Raw genomic sequence first — 18333 nt, forward strand, 5'->3', positions numbered from 1 at the left:
AGAACACAGGACTAGACTCATGCTTGATTGTTTGTCTTTGCCTCCCTCTCCAATATCAAATAATTCCAAGAACCATGAGTTTATGGGAGTACTTACTTTGAACCTCAATTCCTAAGCTGCTCTAGCTACAGTGCCTCCTCTTCCTTAATGTGTCACTAGTTCCTAAGAGGTATCCTATAGTAGCTTCCAAAATAGTCCCCAAAGTCTCTGATATTGATACCCTTACCATGGGGCGGGGTGAGGGGACTGGACTTAGTGAATTATTTCTGAATACCAAAAGGAAGAAATGCTGGAATATTATTTTCAAGATATGGTTATTATCAAGGCACCAGTGTCTTTGCTACTAGAAGGCTGAAATCTAAGTATCACAGTCTGGAGCCAATCTTGGCAGGAAAATCCATGAAACTCTTATCTTCAATAAACCACTAGAAGTGGAGTTCTGACTTCAGTGTTCAAGTGGTAGGGTGCTAGCCTTGAGAAAAACAAAACAAAACAACTCAAATGCCCAAGTCCTGAGTTTAAGGACACACACACACACACACACACACACACACACACACACACACACACACACACACACACACACACACACACACACACACACACACACACACACACACACACAGAATGATAGGATTACAAAAAGACATCAAGTGACCAAGTGACACATTGATTCATACTGATCATCCTATTTTTGCCTGCAAGGTTTGCTTGTTAATTTAAATACAGTATACAGGGATTTTTTTTTAATTAAACCCACCTGCTGCTAGTCTGAACTAGCAGGGTTTGACTTGAATAGGTTAAAATCACCGTGTGTGTGTGTGTGTGTGTGTGTGTGTGTGTGTGTGTGTGTCCCTTTTGTCTCACTACAGTACAACTTACTTTAATATTAGTTTTATTTCTCCTAACAAGATCTCCTCACAAGTCTCCCATAGGCTACGCAAGGTTTATATCTATATTTTTCTTTAAATTTTTGTTTTCCTTAGAATGGATGCTCATAGATAAGAACGTAATAACTATTCTTGTCCTTGGTTTACTACTGAACTATTTGAGTATTTCTGATAACACATGCTAATATGTTATTTGTCTTAAATATCTTTTGACAATACAGTTCAATAAACTATTCAGATGAAATATCCCAAACAACATTTTTTTTCCTTCCAATAATGTATTGTCTTATATATCACCACAACCATGTGTGAATGAATAAAGCAGAACCCAAAGCATATGTAATAAGCATGCATCTCAATTTATTGTTTATGGCTGGAATAAGTATTTAGTTCAGTCTTTAGATTCCTTCATGCATTCAGAAATCCACTGACTTTTTTTTAAGGGCTGAAAGTATGGACTGGGTTGTCTTAAAGTCCAACTATCTTATCTTAAAGGGAGCACATGTGGTCATAAATTGATCAGGATCATTAATTGGATAAATTTGTATTTAGTTTTGTATCATCCTGGATGTTTCCCAAATATCTTTTCATCTCCTTTTATTTTTGACCTTCTCAACAAATTGTGAGTTAAGTATATTACAGCTTTTTTTTCCATTTCTATTTTTCAAATGAAGAAACAGCAACTTAGTGAAGCTAAATGATGTGTCCAAATCCCACATCTCCTAAGTTATGGCACCAAAATTTGAGCAAGGATTTTTGAGGCCAAGATGTGACTGATTGATATTCAATCAGCAGCAGGAAGGGGCAGCCTTTCACACAGGAGCAAATACAGGTCTAATCGTTTTTGTTAAATATTCTCCAACCTTCTAAGAGTCAGTTTTGGTGCTTTGTTTTATGTGATGTTGTTGTTTTTTAAGCCTCCTCCATGTGGAACAATCTGTCTTTTATCATACTCATTTGTGTTTCACATGACTGAGTTTGCTGAGTGGGAAATCATCAGAGTATTATTCTAAATGGAAAAAAATCAGATAAAACCCCGTGTTCCTGGCTGCAGGCTGTGTGATTATGAACACAATACTGTACTTACAGTAGGTTGCCAGAATGAATAGACAACTGCTGCTGCCTTTGAATGGATGAGCATTCGTTCTGACCTAATAACTATCTAACGCTGGGTACAATTATCTTCCTCCAAGTGGCGCATTATTATTTGACACATTAATTGTTGTGTCATTTCTATCTGAAAGGCTTCTTGGGTATGGAATACAAACCAGAGGCCTCATGAATTTTCTGTGTCAGGATGCTGCAGCTCTGGTTTACCTTTCTAAAGTAAAATCCAACCAATCACCTCACCTATTTACAATGACCATTGGCAGACCTGTGCTACTGGTGACCTCCAGTGCTTTCTTCCTGCGCCTTGGTGTAGCTGATAAACGTTCCCAGCTGTGCACTTACTCCCCACAGCTGTGAAACATTTCTTCTTCGTAGGCAGACCTCAGAAACAGAGCTTTGCAGCATGGAACATTTGTCATGACACGGAGTGACAGAGTAGTCTCCTTTCTCTACACAGATTCCACTTTGTTTCCACTTCATTCTTTTCTAGGAAGCGTGTGGGAGGGGAGGGTTTCTGTATAGGAGACAGTTTCTGAGAAACAAAGACTCCTTGGGCTCAGCAAGATCCCAGGGTTCAAGTCTAGATGATGCCTTTCCATTGTTGCGGCTGCATTTCGGCAGCCTGTACAGGCTGATGGGTTGGCGGCCCTGGGTTTGCCTCTGGGCCTGTCATCTGTTGTGTTGTTAGACCACTGATGGGCTGTCTCTACTTGCCGGTTAAGCCTTCACTTCCCTTTTGTCCAACTTTGCCTGCCACTGGCCGATGGAAACCCAACAGTCACACAGCCCTTCATCCGGTTCCAGATCACAGTAGTAGAATAGATCTTACAGTAGAAAACAGAATCTCTTCATTGTCTTCCAGATACCTGGACTATGCATGTGCCCCAGCAAAGTGCTGTTTAAAAGGAAAAAAATAATAATAATCCACATTAGAATGCATTGGTGGATACTTCATGCTTTGTTGCTAGTTAACGCTGTGCCACCCTGAAGACTCCTCTCCCCTTTGAGTTTTAATTGGGTTCTTTTCTGTCGTTTTCATTTCAAAATGCTCCTGACTCTGACATATACTGCTGCTGATTACCAAGTGAGTCGTTCCGTGAGCTAGAGGTATGATAAATTAAATATGATATGTACCACGGAATCTATCTTTGGCTGCTTCCTGGCACATGATAATTTGGGAAAGGACTATTAAAATAAAATATTAAAGAATAAGCAGAAAGAGCCCACTGTTGCCATGTCCGATGGCAAGAGAAAATTACAGGTTTCATTGTCTATGCGACACCATCTGCCTGTTTGCTGGGGCTGAGCCTTCGGCTCTCCCAGGGGAAATAGCTGTGGATAAGTTATTCAATTAGAACAGCATTATTGGCCAGCTACCTTGGAGAATTGGGTTGATGATGTTGTGATTATCCTGCTCTACATTCCTTCATGTCTTGGGCAGGCTACAGCACGTGGCAACTTCCTTAAATGTTTACTGAGCCCTACAGTAGAGGTAAAACAATTGAAATGAAGAATATCAAGGATTCCTGAAAGAAAATCAATTTTGAATGAACTTTGCTTGCTTAGCCACAGCTCTAATATTCTGAGTCATACTGTATTTTTGTCGACTTTCATTGAATTAAGTGACGGAAATGGCAGGAGGGAGGGGTGGGAGTTTCACAATATGCGTTTAACCTGTGGCACTACACAAAATCATTCTTCATGTACGATTACAAGGTTAAAAAAAAGGCTCAGGCCTACTCACGTATGATATTAATCTTAGGGATGGGGAAATCACATAAGGGCATAATGCTTTTTTAATTGAGACTTCGGCTGCTCTTCAAACACTACTATTATCACAAAAGGTAATCATTATTTTATGTTACTCTTCAGAAAGGGAAAAATCCCTTTACAGGTCTCAGCATTCAACCAACCATTTCCTAACATTCATTGTTATCTTTAGGTTGATATACTCTTCTTGAAGACAATTGATCATACAGAGAAATATTAAAAAATTAAAATTTCAAACCTCTCATATATAGGTTTATGTATGTGCACAAACATATGTTCATATGACAAGGATTTTGGGAGGGTATTTGCTTACAATTTAAGGTAACTTCTGGTGATGTGCTATGGTCATTAATTGAGCAAAGAACTCATACCCTTATTACTGATTTGGATGCTGATTACTCTGAAAAGTAGCTATGGGTAATTTTAATTGTTGATTTCATGAACAATTACAAACTCATATTCTTTCTTGTTTTTGTACCTGTGTACATGATGATGGTATTTCATGTAATTCATTTTAGGAACATCTTAAGAATTAAGGTATTAATTATTTATTACAAAAAAGTAACCCCCCAAGATATCTTTAATTTTTCAGTCAACCCATGCTATTTTTTAGATTCAAAATGTTAGTTGCAGGCAGTCTGATCTTCCTTTTTCTCCTGTTATTTTTCACTGCTATTTTTTTCTGTTATTTTTCACTGTTTATAAAGTCATTCTTCAGTTGAGATATTAAATTCTTCATATGTTTTCTTGTTTTAAAAGTTGGGATTTATTTTCTTTTACCTATTTAACTCATCACACATGTACATTGTTCTTTGGTATCTCTGGGAGATTTTTTTCCTCAGACCCATATGGATATCCAAATTCTTAGACCTTCAAGACCCTTGTATAAAATGGCATCGTGTTAGCAAATAATCGATGCACAGTCTCCTTTATATTTTAAATTATATGTAGATTACTTGCAATACCTTATACAATGTAAATATCATGTTCATTGCAGGATCAGTCACAAGAGAAATGACTATGCATATTCAGTACAAATACAATCAACCTTCCCCCAATATCTTGAATCCACGATTGTGTGAAATCATAACTGGGGAACCAAAAGACACACAGCCATCGTATCTATGTACATGCACATGTATACATTTTCAACAGAGTGCCCAAAGGCATATGGATCTTGTAAGGTCAGGCTATATTGTGAAAGACGTTAACATCCCAGTAACTAAACACCCCTGTTGACTTGCTTCAGGAAATTTGACAAGAATCCCAGAACCTCTCAGTCAGTTGTCCTCTGCATGGTAAGATCAGTTTACCAGCATGCTTCAATGTCAAGTCACTTCCACCTCTTACGATACTCCCATCTTAACAGGCTCACCATGGAAGGAGATGAGATCATGCCAGTCTCTACATGCTTTGGGCCTGGAAATCACAATTCTCCTACCCACTGAAGAGAGAAGGAAAGAAAAAAACTACAAATGTTGGTTTGATAGGTATAGTATGAGTGTTTTGTCTAGCAGTCTTCCAGATATTGAAGGTTTGTGCCTCAATGACTCATACTCAAAAGATGATAATTTCAAATAGCCTGACTTTTCTTTCCAGGAAGATAGAACTGGTGTGGTTATGAAACAGTCTGCAAATGAAAACTCAAGAGATTTAGACCTTAAACATAACACTACTACAATCCAAGATTCTTCTTCAACTTTACTTGTTGCAAGTGAAAGTGTACACTCTTCATTGTCCTGTCTCATTATCTGTATCTTTTTGTGGATCACTAATTGATAGTAAAACACTTTTTATCTCAGAATGAACCTAAAAGTCATAAAGAAGATGCAGTGACTATGCATGAAGATTTATAGAAGATTACTCTTTTACATGGTGGACCCTTTGGGGAGACTGATCTGTTGAAAAGGAAAAATATAAAACCATATTTACTTACCCAGTAAATGGAAAGAGGAGTGAAGAAAATCTAAAACCATGTTTCTTCAGCCAGTGACTGGAAAGAGGGGTGACAGAGAAGTGGAATGTGAGCAGATGGTAAAAGTTCAATGTTGGTGTTTTAACCACCATCTACCCTTTGGATCCTGCAAAGATTCACTTGATTTTCCCTTAGCCACAGAGAGTAAAATGTACCACTTACTGTGAAAGTTTTCCCTCAAGTTATGTATTGTAAATTTGACCTAAAGAATTCTCCATACATTACTTTATTGCAATCAAACCTGACTATAAACACATTTGTCTTTAGTCTTGTCATAACAGCCAAGTTTTAGCTAACCAGAGAGACATGTTATTCAAATTAGGTACAAATAAGTCAAATTTCAAAATCTAGCAGTCCCGCCATGCTTGTACCTCACGTCCATTTTCCATATACAATTTCTGTGTGTCTATTTACAAATGTTAGCTAGCTATGTGATGGTTCCACAGTTATTCTAAATCTATTCTGATTCTGAGATCCATTCAATTAATGAATCTTTTCTAAATCAATTAAGCTCTGTTGAATTTAATGTGTCTGAGGGGTTTTTTTTCATTTAGCACTCCTTTCTAAGTATTACATTCAAAGTCTTCTTCAGTAATGGTATAAGCATAAAGCCAAAATCTATGGGTTATAGACATATTCTCAGTGTCAAATCCATAGGTTGCTCCTCTAGCTCTGAAAATCCAATCAATGCCCAGGTCCAGAGTTCAAGCCCCATGACCACAAAAAAAAATAATAATCCTATCAATGGAAATAACAAAGCTATATGACATTCACACATCCAACATCTGAAAAGAGAAAAAGTAGTTCCTAGGATCCTGAGAAATCTTTCAGGCATTTGTGAACCTGCGGCTTAGTTAGGCACGGACTGCTGTCTTGGAGACTCTGACTTGGTTTTGGCTTGGTGTGAGTTCTGGAATCACACACAGGGAGATTGTTTTCCTTTTCATTCATTGTACTTTATTGGACTCATTAAAAATGAATGGCTCCTAGGAAATATGCAGCTCTCTTGCTCTACTTCATGTGGAGGGCTCAAGTGTTCTTTCATGACCCTAATATTCAAACACTTTTATTTACAGTTTCTTTAACAAGTCAGCTCTCAAAACTTTGAGGGGATTATTGCCTCCTTGATTTTTTTAATCAAGTTTGTATACCAGTAATTATCGCTACTGTTCTTTACAGTACTTAAACTCTTACTCGATCCATTCTTCAAGCTTGATGTTCAATCAGCTCTCACATCAATTCCTTTCGCATCAACTCCAGCATCCCTATCTCCTTATGCTGGGACGCATTTGAACATAAAGACATACAGTTGATCTGAGAACTATGTTAAGCAAAGAGTTCTTAGTCCCTTCGTTTTATCTTTGCCCTGAACCATTATATTCTAGTAAAGACTTTGAACAAGTAAAAATCCAATGGGGTATGATGAAGACTTGTAAGGCCAGTGCTCAGTAGTCAGGAGGCTGAAACAGGATGATCAAAAGTTCCAGTCCCAGAAGGGACCATATAGTGAGATGCTGCTCTAACAAGACAAACCCCAAAGAAGCATATCTTTTTGGTATTGTTTGTTTGTAGTTGCCTCAATTTTCAAGCTTTTTTTTTTTTTTTTTTTTTTTTTACCATTTTGTTTCTTACTATTAAGAAGTAACTATTGGGGCTGGGAAGGTGGCTCAGTGGTAGAGTGCTTGCCTCCCATGCATGAGGCCCTGAGTTCGATTCCTCTAGCACCACATAAGCAGAAAAAGCCGGAAGTGGTACTGTGGCTCAAGTGGTAGGGCTCTAGCCTTGAGCTGAAGAGCTGAGGGACAGTGCCCAGACCCAGAGTTCAAGCCCCAGGACCGACAAAAAGAAAAAAAAAGAAAAAAAGAAAAGAAAAGAAGTAACTATTGTCTCACCTAACTCAAGGCAGGCCCCAAATAGCTTTCATTCCTGTTCTTTTCAGAGCTGTATCTTAAACCTCATTATCAAGTACAGCTCATTGCAACCAGTGCACATTTCTAAGTTTCTCTTTTTTAAATTCTTATTTTATACACACACACACATATATATATATATATATATATATATATATATATATATATATCAAGTACATGTTCTGTCTCCAATGTTATCAAGAGTGACATCTTACTAAAGGTAATCTCACTGAAAAACTTGGCTTCTTTGTTTTCTAAACAGAGAGGTGTTTAACATAAGAAAGAGCATGGAAAACCATTCATTGGCTCCTACTTGATTTACAGAAACTTGCTGGTCAGAAATATGTATGAGGCCTTGCAGAACGATGAATTCTTTCTTGTCCACACTCAGTAAGAATGCTCAAGTATTGCTGATATTAGCCATCTCTATACTAATACAACTCAGTGGTTTCCCCCCCATTGCACCAATCTTTTCAAAGAAGTTGCTTAATCATTTATCTTTCTCCTATTGATCCTTTTTCAGTTGAAATGTGCAGACATACTCAGAATTGCAAAGAGTAAGTCAACAAATATTTGCAGATACATCCTTTCTGAAACAGAAATAAAACCGACAAGCTAATCTAACTGCATCTACTTCCCTTCCTAACTCCCCTGAGCATCAATCAAAATTTTATTTTTAATCATTCCCCTGTATTTTAAACTTTTACTACCAACACAAATATTTTAGCATTTTTAAAGATTTATGTTAAACATTTTCAAACAAATGTCAATACAAAAAAGAAACATCAGGGCTGGGAAGGTGGCTCAGTGGTAGAGCTCTTGCCTTACATGCATGAGGTCCTGGGTTCGATTCCTCAGCACCACATAAGCAAAAAGAAAAAAGCCGGAAGTGGTGCTGTGGCTCAAGTGGTAGAGCGCTAGCCTTGAGCTGAAGAGCTGAGGGACAACGCCCAGGCCCAGAGTTCAGGCCCCACAACCAGACCCCCCCAAAAAAAAAAAAAAAAGAAACATCAATGAACCTTTGTCCTTATTCACCAGCTTCAAAAATATCAGTGTTTGTTTATTTAGTTTTCATTAATCCTTCACATACTTTTTGGAGGGTGAATTCTGTTTTGTATAATTATCAAGCATTATTCAATTACTATTATAATTATACCTTTGTCTGCAATATTGTGTTTTTGTTCAGTGTTTGTAAGTTTTGTTTTTGTGGTTATGAGTTCAGCTATGTAACTCACTTTACTATTGTATAGACTCCATTGTATACATATAACTGTTTCCTATTTGTTAGTAATTAAGGGCTTTCAATTTCATGCACTGCAAACAGTACTAAAATGAACACTTTGAACATTTTCTTGTGTTCCTATATGAGAATTTCTTTATCCCATCAGCCAATATGTGAAGTCACTGTTATAAATTATTGATATCTTCAACTTTTCAAAATACTGAGGGTTTGTTTAAAAAATAGTTGGCCCTACTTGTACTGTACCCTCTCTCTCTAAGAGGTCTCATTTCTTCACATCCTTTTAATTTTAATTTTAAACATCTAAATTATTTTATGATTTCATATGTGTGATATTATGTTTTCCAGGACTTTTATTACATGTTCATGATCATTGGTAATCTTTTATATATTTACTAGGTGATAGGGTATCTCTTATAATTTGTTATAAAAATAGCCCATTTAAGCTAGGAATTGGTAGCTCAAGGTTACAACTCTAGCTACTCAGAAGGCAAAGATTAGAGTATCAGAGTTCAAAGCCCAACCCTGGCAGGAAAGTGCATGAGACTCTTATCGCCAATTAATCGCTAAATGAAGATCAAAAAAGAAAGCCAGAAAGTAGATCTGTGGCCCAAATGGTGAATGTTATCCTTGAACACAAACACTTAGGGACAGTGCCCAAGCCCTATGTTCAAGCCCCAAGACCAGCATGGAAGCACATGCACACACACATGCGCACACACGCACATGCACACACATGCACTATGTATATATGTATATGTATATATATCCTATTTATTTAATTTTTTCCATTTATTTAATTTTTAACAGTCTTATTGGTGTATAAAAGCTTGTTAAGGAGCCACTCCTTTGTCAGTTACACAAATTAAAAATCTTTTTTTCAAATCTATTGTTTGTTTTGTTTTGTTATATTTAAGATAGGTCTTGCTATGTAGTGCAGGCCTCAAACTAAAGATCCTTTCCCAGCCTGCTGAATATCTACAACTACAGACCTGTACTACCACATATGTTTTAATACACAGGCATTTTATTTTCATGAGACTAGGTAGGTTTTGTGGTTTGTGGGGGTGTTTTGTGTGTATATTTTTTTCCTTATTTTCCTTTGGTCATAAAGATATTATGAAAATTTTTTCAGCTAACGATTTCAAAAAGGCTCTGTATACAACATTTTTCTGCATAATATTGATTTTTGTGTGCATGTCTAGTAATTAGGGATGGGAATCCCTTTTCTCTTTTAAGTATTCCTGATCCACTTGTAAATTGTCCCTGCTTACCTCACTCTTTTGCAATGTATTATGTCATATGAAAATGTCCTTACTCTGTAGTCAGTGCCTGACTTTCTGTTCTGGGTCCTTGGCCATTTTGTCTTTTCTGTGCTAATGCCACATGTGTGTCTTTACTACTGCTTTAGCATAAATAGAGTGAATCTCCCCAAATGGTTATCTGAAATGTTAATGATTTGCCATGGGCAGTTAGAAATGAATAATTTCTAAACTTTATATGACATTCTAAGTTCTTAGTTACTAGTTTAGTCTATGTCACATATCTCTACTAATTTTCATTGTCAATTATTTTTTGGTGCTTGTGGGAATTTATTATTAGCCATCTGAGTTCCGGGAAAGCACTCCACTTCTAAGCTGAGCCCTCTGGCCTTAGCCAAATTAATTCTTATATGAATACCAAACTATTTTGTTTATTAAAGTCCTAGAGATGCTATAATATCAGATGGGATCTGCAGCTCTTCTCTCCACTTAGGAAGTAATTTTGTCTTTATCTATTTTTCTTCTACTGTAAGAAATTTAAAATTGTAACCAAGTCAAAAGAGTTCCAGGAAATTTGGTTGTCCAAAAATATATACATTAAGTTAAAGTAGCATATTTCAGCTCTCCGGGCTTTTTAGGTCCTGGTACAGTATATGCATACTTTCTAAATTGTCATATTTCATTATAAAATATTATCTTTTTCATCATATAGGGCTCATGGATTTTTAGATGTAGATAACACCAGTATTTTATGTAATTTTAAATTTTATTGATTATTTTTATATTTTTACCACACTTTCTAGTTTCTAATTTATAAGACATAAGTAAATAAATCACTCATTCCTAACTCTATATAGAATACTCTTAACAATCATAAGTGAGTTTTCCAGTTTTCTGAATTTAATGCATATACTACTCTTTTATTTAAAAAATGTTGATGGTAATGGGGCTTGAACTCAGAGCTTTATGCTTACTTGGCTACACTCTACCAGTTTAGACATGCCTTCAACCTGGTATTTTCATGGTTATTTTTGGAAATGGAGTCTCACAGACTTTTTTCACTGAGTTGACCTGGAACTAATATTCTCCATATTTTAGACTTCCAAGTAGCTAGGATTATAGACATGAGCCACCAGCTCCTGGTTGCTGTCTTAATAACAATTGTTACATTTTCCTTTCTGTTAGTATTCAGTTAATTTCTATCACTTGGTCCAGTGTATTCTTCAAACTGTTAATAACTATGTAAAAATCATAATTTCATTAATGAGCCTCACTGACTTGTTAAAAAAATATAAGTAGCTACAATGTCAATTTAAAAATCATGATCTTTTCACACTATATCTAGTTTTAAAATAAAAATGAATCAAAAAGAGATGTTGACTTTTATTGAAAATCTCACATCTCTTAGTAGATATTCATATGTGTTGTGGCTTGCTGTTTGAATTTTACTCATGAGCAGTCATGTATCAGGGACAGCCAGTAGGAGCTGCCTGCCCTGAGAACAGGCAACTGTTTAGGATTTAGAACAACAAACATGTTTTGTCTAGGGGTAACATTTTACCACTGACATTATTTAGAATTGCTAACTACTTGGTTATAATAAAAAGCAGACAGACTTTAAAAAATATTTATTATTGATTTACATTCTCTCTAACAATGTACACTTGTGTATTTGTAGCCTCCATTGATGGCTTTAACAATGATACTTTGTGTGAGCCACCGTCTGTCATACCTACAACATAATAGATTTGCCCAAAGAGCCATCTTCACATACTTGTTTCAGAAACTTTAGAATTTAGCCTGGTGCCAGTGGCTCACACCTGTAATCCTAGCTACTCAGAGGCTGAGATCTGCGTATCGCAGTTCAAAGCCAGCCCCGGCAAGAAAGTCTGTGAGACTCTTATCTCCAAACTAACTACCAGGAAACTAGAAGTGGTGCTGTGGCTCAAGTGGTAGAGCACTCATCTTGAGCTGAAGAGCTGAGGGTCAGCGCTCAGACCCAGAGTTCAAGTACCACAACCGACAAAAAAAAAAAAAAAGAAAGAAACTGTAGAATTTAACTTGAAGGTCTTTTATTGTGGGTTATTGCTTTTATATATTAAGAACTGGTATATAATTAATATCACTCTTAGAGATAGCCATATAAAATAATTACCTAAATATCTTTTGTTGTTTTTCTAGTATTTATTCAATTTAAAAGTATAAACCTAGTCTAAATTGTATTAATTTTGAAAGTGAACATAGAATAGGAATTATTTTTCCCTTGAAAACTTGAAAGAACTTATCTATAGTCGACTGAGCATTTTTAATTTTCTAACAAAGAATATAAACATTTAACTGATTTTTTAAAATACTGACTTTTTGAAACATTTCATTTATTGTTTATTTCTTTTTTATTTTGTACTGGGTATGTCTGGCTGAGTTCTCATACTGTAAGATTATATTTTTGGAATAATTTTTATGTAGTTATTAAACTATTGGAATTTATTGTTTATACTTTCTTGTATTATCTTAATTGATTCCTACTTTGTTTTTAAAAAAACTTTCCTTCCTTAAGTATTATTTTCCCTTCTCAATATATTTTTAATCTGGTTAAGAAGCATTAGGACATTAATTGTACAGTTACTGAGTAGTGTTATTATTTTCTTTGCATTCTATACCACTTAGAATTATTTTACATAATCCTTCTGTACTACAATAGTTATTTAGAGCTCTCAGTCTTGGTATTTTCCCTGTTATTTCTAAAATTTTATTATTCTAGTTGTATTGTGGATGTTGAATGGAATCTGTTCAATTTAGTTTGGGGGTAAGGTTCTTCACATGACTAAGTTATGTTCTTCCTCCCCCGCCCTGTTTTAATCTTAAAAATCATATCACTTTTTATATTTGTACCAAATATGAAAAGACCTTGTTATAAAGCCAAGTTCTAGTATTTAAGCACTAGCTTATACCCTGAACAAGTCATTTAAATTCTGACCTCTTACTGTCCTGGTCAGTAAAATTAGGACAATAATAAAATCTACATCAAAGAGTCTAGTGAGAATCCAATGATTCAAGTACCATTTCTGCAAATAATATCACTAAACAAATGTTGCTTCTCCCTGTTTTCATTACTTTTTGGAAAGGATTCTTCCTTTACATGTTTGTGAGCCTCTGGTGAGTGTTTGTTCCTTCTGTCTTGAAAATACTTTTCGTCTTGCTCTGTAGCTCTCACCTCTATTGTCTCTTCCTGATTAGTAGTGGAGGGGATTTTATAGCTTCACAGCTTTTGACAGGAAGAATAACTTAACATTATATTTTATTGTCAAAGTGACGTACAGAGGGGTTACAGTTACATAAGTAAGGTAATAAGTTCATTTCTTGTCAAACTTGTTACCTGCTCCTTAACTGTGGTTCATATAGTAGTTATAAACGGAAATTAAATCCCTCAGTTCTTTAAAGTGGATTCTCCCATACTTGCCAAGCAAACGTATGGGAACAGCAGTCAAAGATTTTTTTCTGGTCATTTCACAACTCATGATCCCAACAGGTGATCCCAACAGAATATATTTCCAAAATATTATATTTGTAGATAAAAATAATCATCATGTTTGCTGTCACAATTTTTCAGTTTCAAAAAGCACACGAAAACATTGAATTATTGCTAAACCTGATTAACTTCTGTTTTGACTTGCTGGGCATTAAATAAGTAAATAACAACAAAGCCATTATGCAGTATATGAACTGACTACTTGAAAAGGGCTGTACATATTACAGCCCACATATTAATGTGTATTAATTACTTAGTAATACTTCCAATTTATTTGTTGTTGCTTTTACTGGCACTTGGGGTTTCACTTTTCTGCTAGACTGTTTTGGTCACAGCTGGCACTCTACCATTTGAGCCATGTCTCTAAATCAATACTTCTTGATTTATTGATTTTAATTTGTAAAAGAAACAAATCTAATCTATGGTTTTTAGAAGAATACAAAAATAATCATATTCTTTATATTTTTGCTTAGACATAAGTAGAAAATCAATATTACATTACTGTTTTTTGCCATCATACTTGCAGTACAATTGCCTTTGAAAGCCCAAATCATTTTCTATATTAAGAATGTATCCATATATCCATTAACAAGCTCTGTAGATTGCTCATTGCTATTTATGGTTTGCAGAGAAAATCCTGTTAATAACATCACAATGTAAACTTGTCAGTGAGCATAAAATATCAATATTTGATGGTAGAACTTTATCAAAGAGTATAAGCTAAATCTGAAAGGAAGTTATGTAGAAGCAGTTAAAGTAATCTTAGTGAGATTACAAAAATATGAATAAAATTGATGAGATAGTAAAAAGAAAACAGATGATTAGAGATACTGTAACTTGAACTCAGTTAACTATCTGGTAAACTGTCAGAAAATAGTTATTCTGATGTAGTGTGGATTGCCAGTTATCATATGACACATAATAATCATCATTTCATTAATTCTGTGGAAAAGAAATTAAAGTTAAGGTGTAAAATTGTCAAATTGTCAGATGTGAAAGCCATAGAAAGAATGTTGTGATTATTTTCACAGAGATAGACAGTTTTATGGAGATAGTTTTTATGAGAGAGGTTTAAACTGAGATTGTTTTCCTAATTTCTTTCTCAGTTTATTGTTAGTAATAGAAAAACTTCTGGTTACTGTATATATATATATATATATATATATATATATATATATATATATATATATACATACACATATATGTGTGTGTATGTATGTACATATATATGTATATATCTATAGATAGATAGAGCTATATCTATATATCTATATCTATCTATCTGTCTATCTATCTATCTATCTATCTATCTATCTATCTATCTATATATATATATATATATATACATGGAGAGTGAAAGTGAGATTTTGTTTCTGTTATTTTGCCAAAAGTGTTTATCAGATTTAAGAATTTTTGATGGACACTTCAGAATCCTTTAGGTGCAGCATTGTATCACCTGTTAATAAGAATAACTTTACTTTTTCCATTTCTATTTTTATACATTTTGTTTCTTTCTCTTGCCTCATGTTTCTAGTTAAGAATTCAAGCATTGTTTTGAATAAGACTTGAGAGATAGACATATTTATCTCCTTCCTGTTGTTCTCTATTCAACATGTTGGCTATATATTTATTATACATAGTTGGGGGCTTTTCGTTTTGTTTTGTTTTTCTGTTTTTGGTGCCAGTTCTGAGTCTTGAACTTAGGGCCTGGGCACTGTCCCTGAGTGATTTTTGCTCAAGGCTAGCTCTCTACCACTTTGACCCACAACTCCATTTCTGGTCTTTTTGGTATTTTAGTGAAGTTAAAAGTCTTACAGACTTTCCTGCCAGGCTGGCTTCAAACTGTAGTCCTCAGATCTCAGCTTCCTAAATAGCTAAGATTACAGGCATGAGCCACTGGCACTGGACTATACATAGATTTTACTCTGTTGAAGTAGGTTCTTCCTTTTAGTTTCTTCAGGGCTTTTATCATAAAGGGATATTGAATTCTGCAAAAAAAAAAAAAAAAAGTTTTCATCTATTTGAGGTTATCATATGTTTTATAGTCCTTGATTTTGTTACATATTGTATTACCTTTGTTAATTTGCATATACTTAACCTCTGGAATTAAATCAAGTTGAATGCAGTATTTTTAATTTAGTTTGTGAATATTTGAAAGTTATTGTAGCCATATTCATTAAGAAAATGCTCTATAATTTCCTCTTTCATTTTGACTTGTGTTTTGTTTTGTTTTTCCATCCCGTTGCTATCTATTTTATGGATGGAATCAGTTGTTAGTTATTCAAAGGTCTGGTAGATTTTCACAGTGAATCCATCCTGAGCTTTTCTTCTCTAGGAGGTTCTTCATTACTGCTGGAGCATCTGTGCACATTGCACATAGATCCATGTAAGTAGTTTTCATCTTTTCCATTCAGAGTTGGGAGGTGAGATGTATCTTAAAATTTATCTATTTTTCTAGGTTTTCAAATGTATTGTAATATTCCTTTCTCATTTCTAACTTTGTGAAATGGGCTTTTTCTCCCTGTTTCTATTGATTATTTGGCCAGTGATTTGTTTTATCAATCTAATTTATGTTTTCAAAGAACCAACTTTGTTTCATTAACCTTTTTGTATCTTTTCATATCTATTTCATTCATTTCTATTCTAATCTTTTAATATTTTTTCCACCTAGTGATTTTAGGATTGGCCTTTTTTTTCTTTTCTAATAGCTTAGGGTATATTCATTAGGTATTTATTTCAAATCTCTGACTTTTTCAATTTATGTATTCACAACTAAAGACTTCCCTTTTAGACTTCTTATGTCCCGAAAGTCCTATTATATTTTATTTTCATTTAATTCATGGATTGTTTGCTGCTCACTTATTCAATAAAGCATTGATTATTCAAAGGTGTTCAGTCTCCACATGTTGTAGGGTATTTTTTTATGGTTTCTGTTGTTGATTTATAGTTTTATTCCATACTGATCTGAAAAATACTGTTCTTTCAATTTTCTTATATTTCTTAACATTTTCCTTTATGCTTTAAAATAGAACCTATTTTGGGAAAATTATATAGGCTGCCAATAAGAATGCACATTCTGTGGCCATTGTATCAAATAAGTTGTAGATATTTGTTAAGTCCATTCGACCTATTATGTTAACTCTGAATTTCTTTGCTGATGATTTTTTCAAATTAGATAACCTATTTGCTGTTGAGACTAGGTAGATTTAAGTCATCTAATATTATTTTGTTGGCGAGTCTGTCTGAATTTTTATGTCCAATAGTGTTTGCTTTATGAAAGTAGGTGGGGAAATACTTGAGTTTATAATTGTTATCTTCCCTAGATGAATTAGTCCTTTTATTAAGGTGAAGTGACTATCTTGGTTCTATTCTGGTATAAGATTTTTGGCTTTGTAAAAGCCTCCTGAACCAACTGTGATAGACAATTTGCTCCAGGAAAGTTAGAATGAACTTGTGACTTTAAATGAGCATCATTATTCCACAATACTGTGAATTTCCGGAAATTAAGTAATCACTTAATCACAATCAAAAAAAAAAAAAAAGAACCTTGGGGAAGGGAGGGAGGGAGGGGATGGTAGGGGGAAAACAATGGAGGGGGTAACAATGCTCAAGAGGAAGTGTACTCATTACCTCACTCATGTAACTGTAACCCTCTGTATAGTATCTTTACAATAAAAAAATTAAAAAAAAAAAAAACAAAGCCTCCTGAACCAGAAAAGAAACATCTTTTCCCCTCAGATCTGAAAAGTTTCTGCAAACATTTCATTGAATGTATTTTGTGTGTCTTTAGTTTATATCTCTTTCTTCTATGTCTATAATCAGCTTTTTAGTGATTTTCCAGAGATCTTCTATATTCTGCAAACATTGTTTGGGGTGTATGTGGAATACTTTGGAAGGACTAATGTTATTATATCACCCATTCAGGAAATTGAAATAAAGACTTCTTTGGGGGTTTTTCTAAAAAGTTTCTATCTGAATGTCATATCTTCCTTATCTTCAAGTGCTGACATTTCTTTTCATCTTGATTTAGTCTATTGGAAAGACTTTCAACTGAGTTTTTAAATTGACTTGTTGAACATTTTTATTTTCCAGAATTGCAACTTGAATTTTTAAAGATTTCTATATCTTTATTGAATTCCCTTTCTATCCTTACTAATCTACTTTATTTCATTCAGCTATGTATTTTTAGTCATCTATTTATTAGCACTTATTTGCTATTCTTTCAGATGTTTATCCTGGTTCTTTTTAATTTTAGTAACTCTTGTAATAAATCTTTTGAATTCTTTTGGATTTCATTTATTTCACTATTGTCAGTGTCACTTTGGAATTCATGACTTTTGAATGAGCCATGTTTCATATTTCCTCTGTTTCTGCATTTGTGGTATGCATCTCAGGCCAAGTCTTTTAATTACCAATTAAATTACCAATTACCAATTTTAATTACCAAGTGTTTTAATTACCAATATCCTTTCCATTGATGTCTTCATTATGTTCAAACATGTCTGTTTAGTTGCCAGGTTGACATGAACTTTCTTCAGTGCACAGAGGGTACAGCTCAGAAGAGGTAAGATACCTCTTTTACTAACCTTCATCAGAGAAAGTATAATACAATAACAAAAGCAACAATTTAAATCTAAATCAGATATT

At 34.4% G+C, this 18333-nt stretch overlaps 1 protein-coding gene across 1 annotated transcript in view; it reads left to right on the forward strand.

Moving 5' to 3' along the window:
* The first annotated feature begins 5208 nt into the window (after positions 1 to 5208).
* Positions 5209 to 18333, forward strand: part of LOC138814048 (Krueppel-like factor 12) — a 708935-nt gene continuing 695810 nt past the window's right edge. Inside the window, exon 1 of the mRNA XM_070002825.1 lies at positions 5209 to 5260. The gene's annotated coding sequence lies outside the window, so the exon portion shown is untranslated. The remainder of the gene's footprint in view (positions 5261 to 18333) is intronic.

The sequence above is a fragment of the Dipodomys merriami genome, unplaced genomic scaffold (genome assembly GCF_024711535.1).
Source record: "Dipodomys merriami isolate MVZ:Mamm:240054 unplaced genomic scaffold, mDipMer1.0.p SCAF_6, whole genome shotgun sequence".
In the NCBI taxonomy this organism is placed as follows: domain Eukaryota; kingdom Metazoa; phylum Chordata; class Mammalia; order Rodentia; family Heteromyidae; genus Dipodomys; species Dipodomys merriami.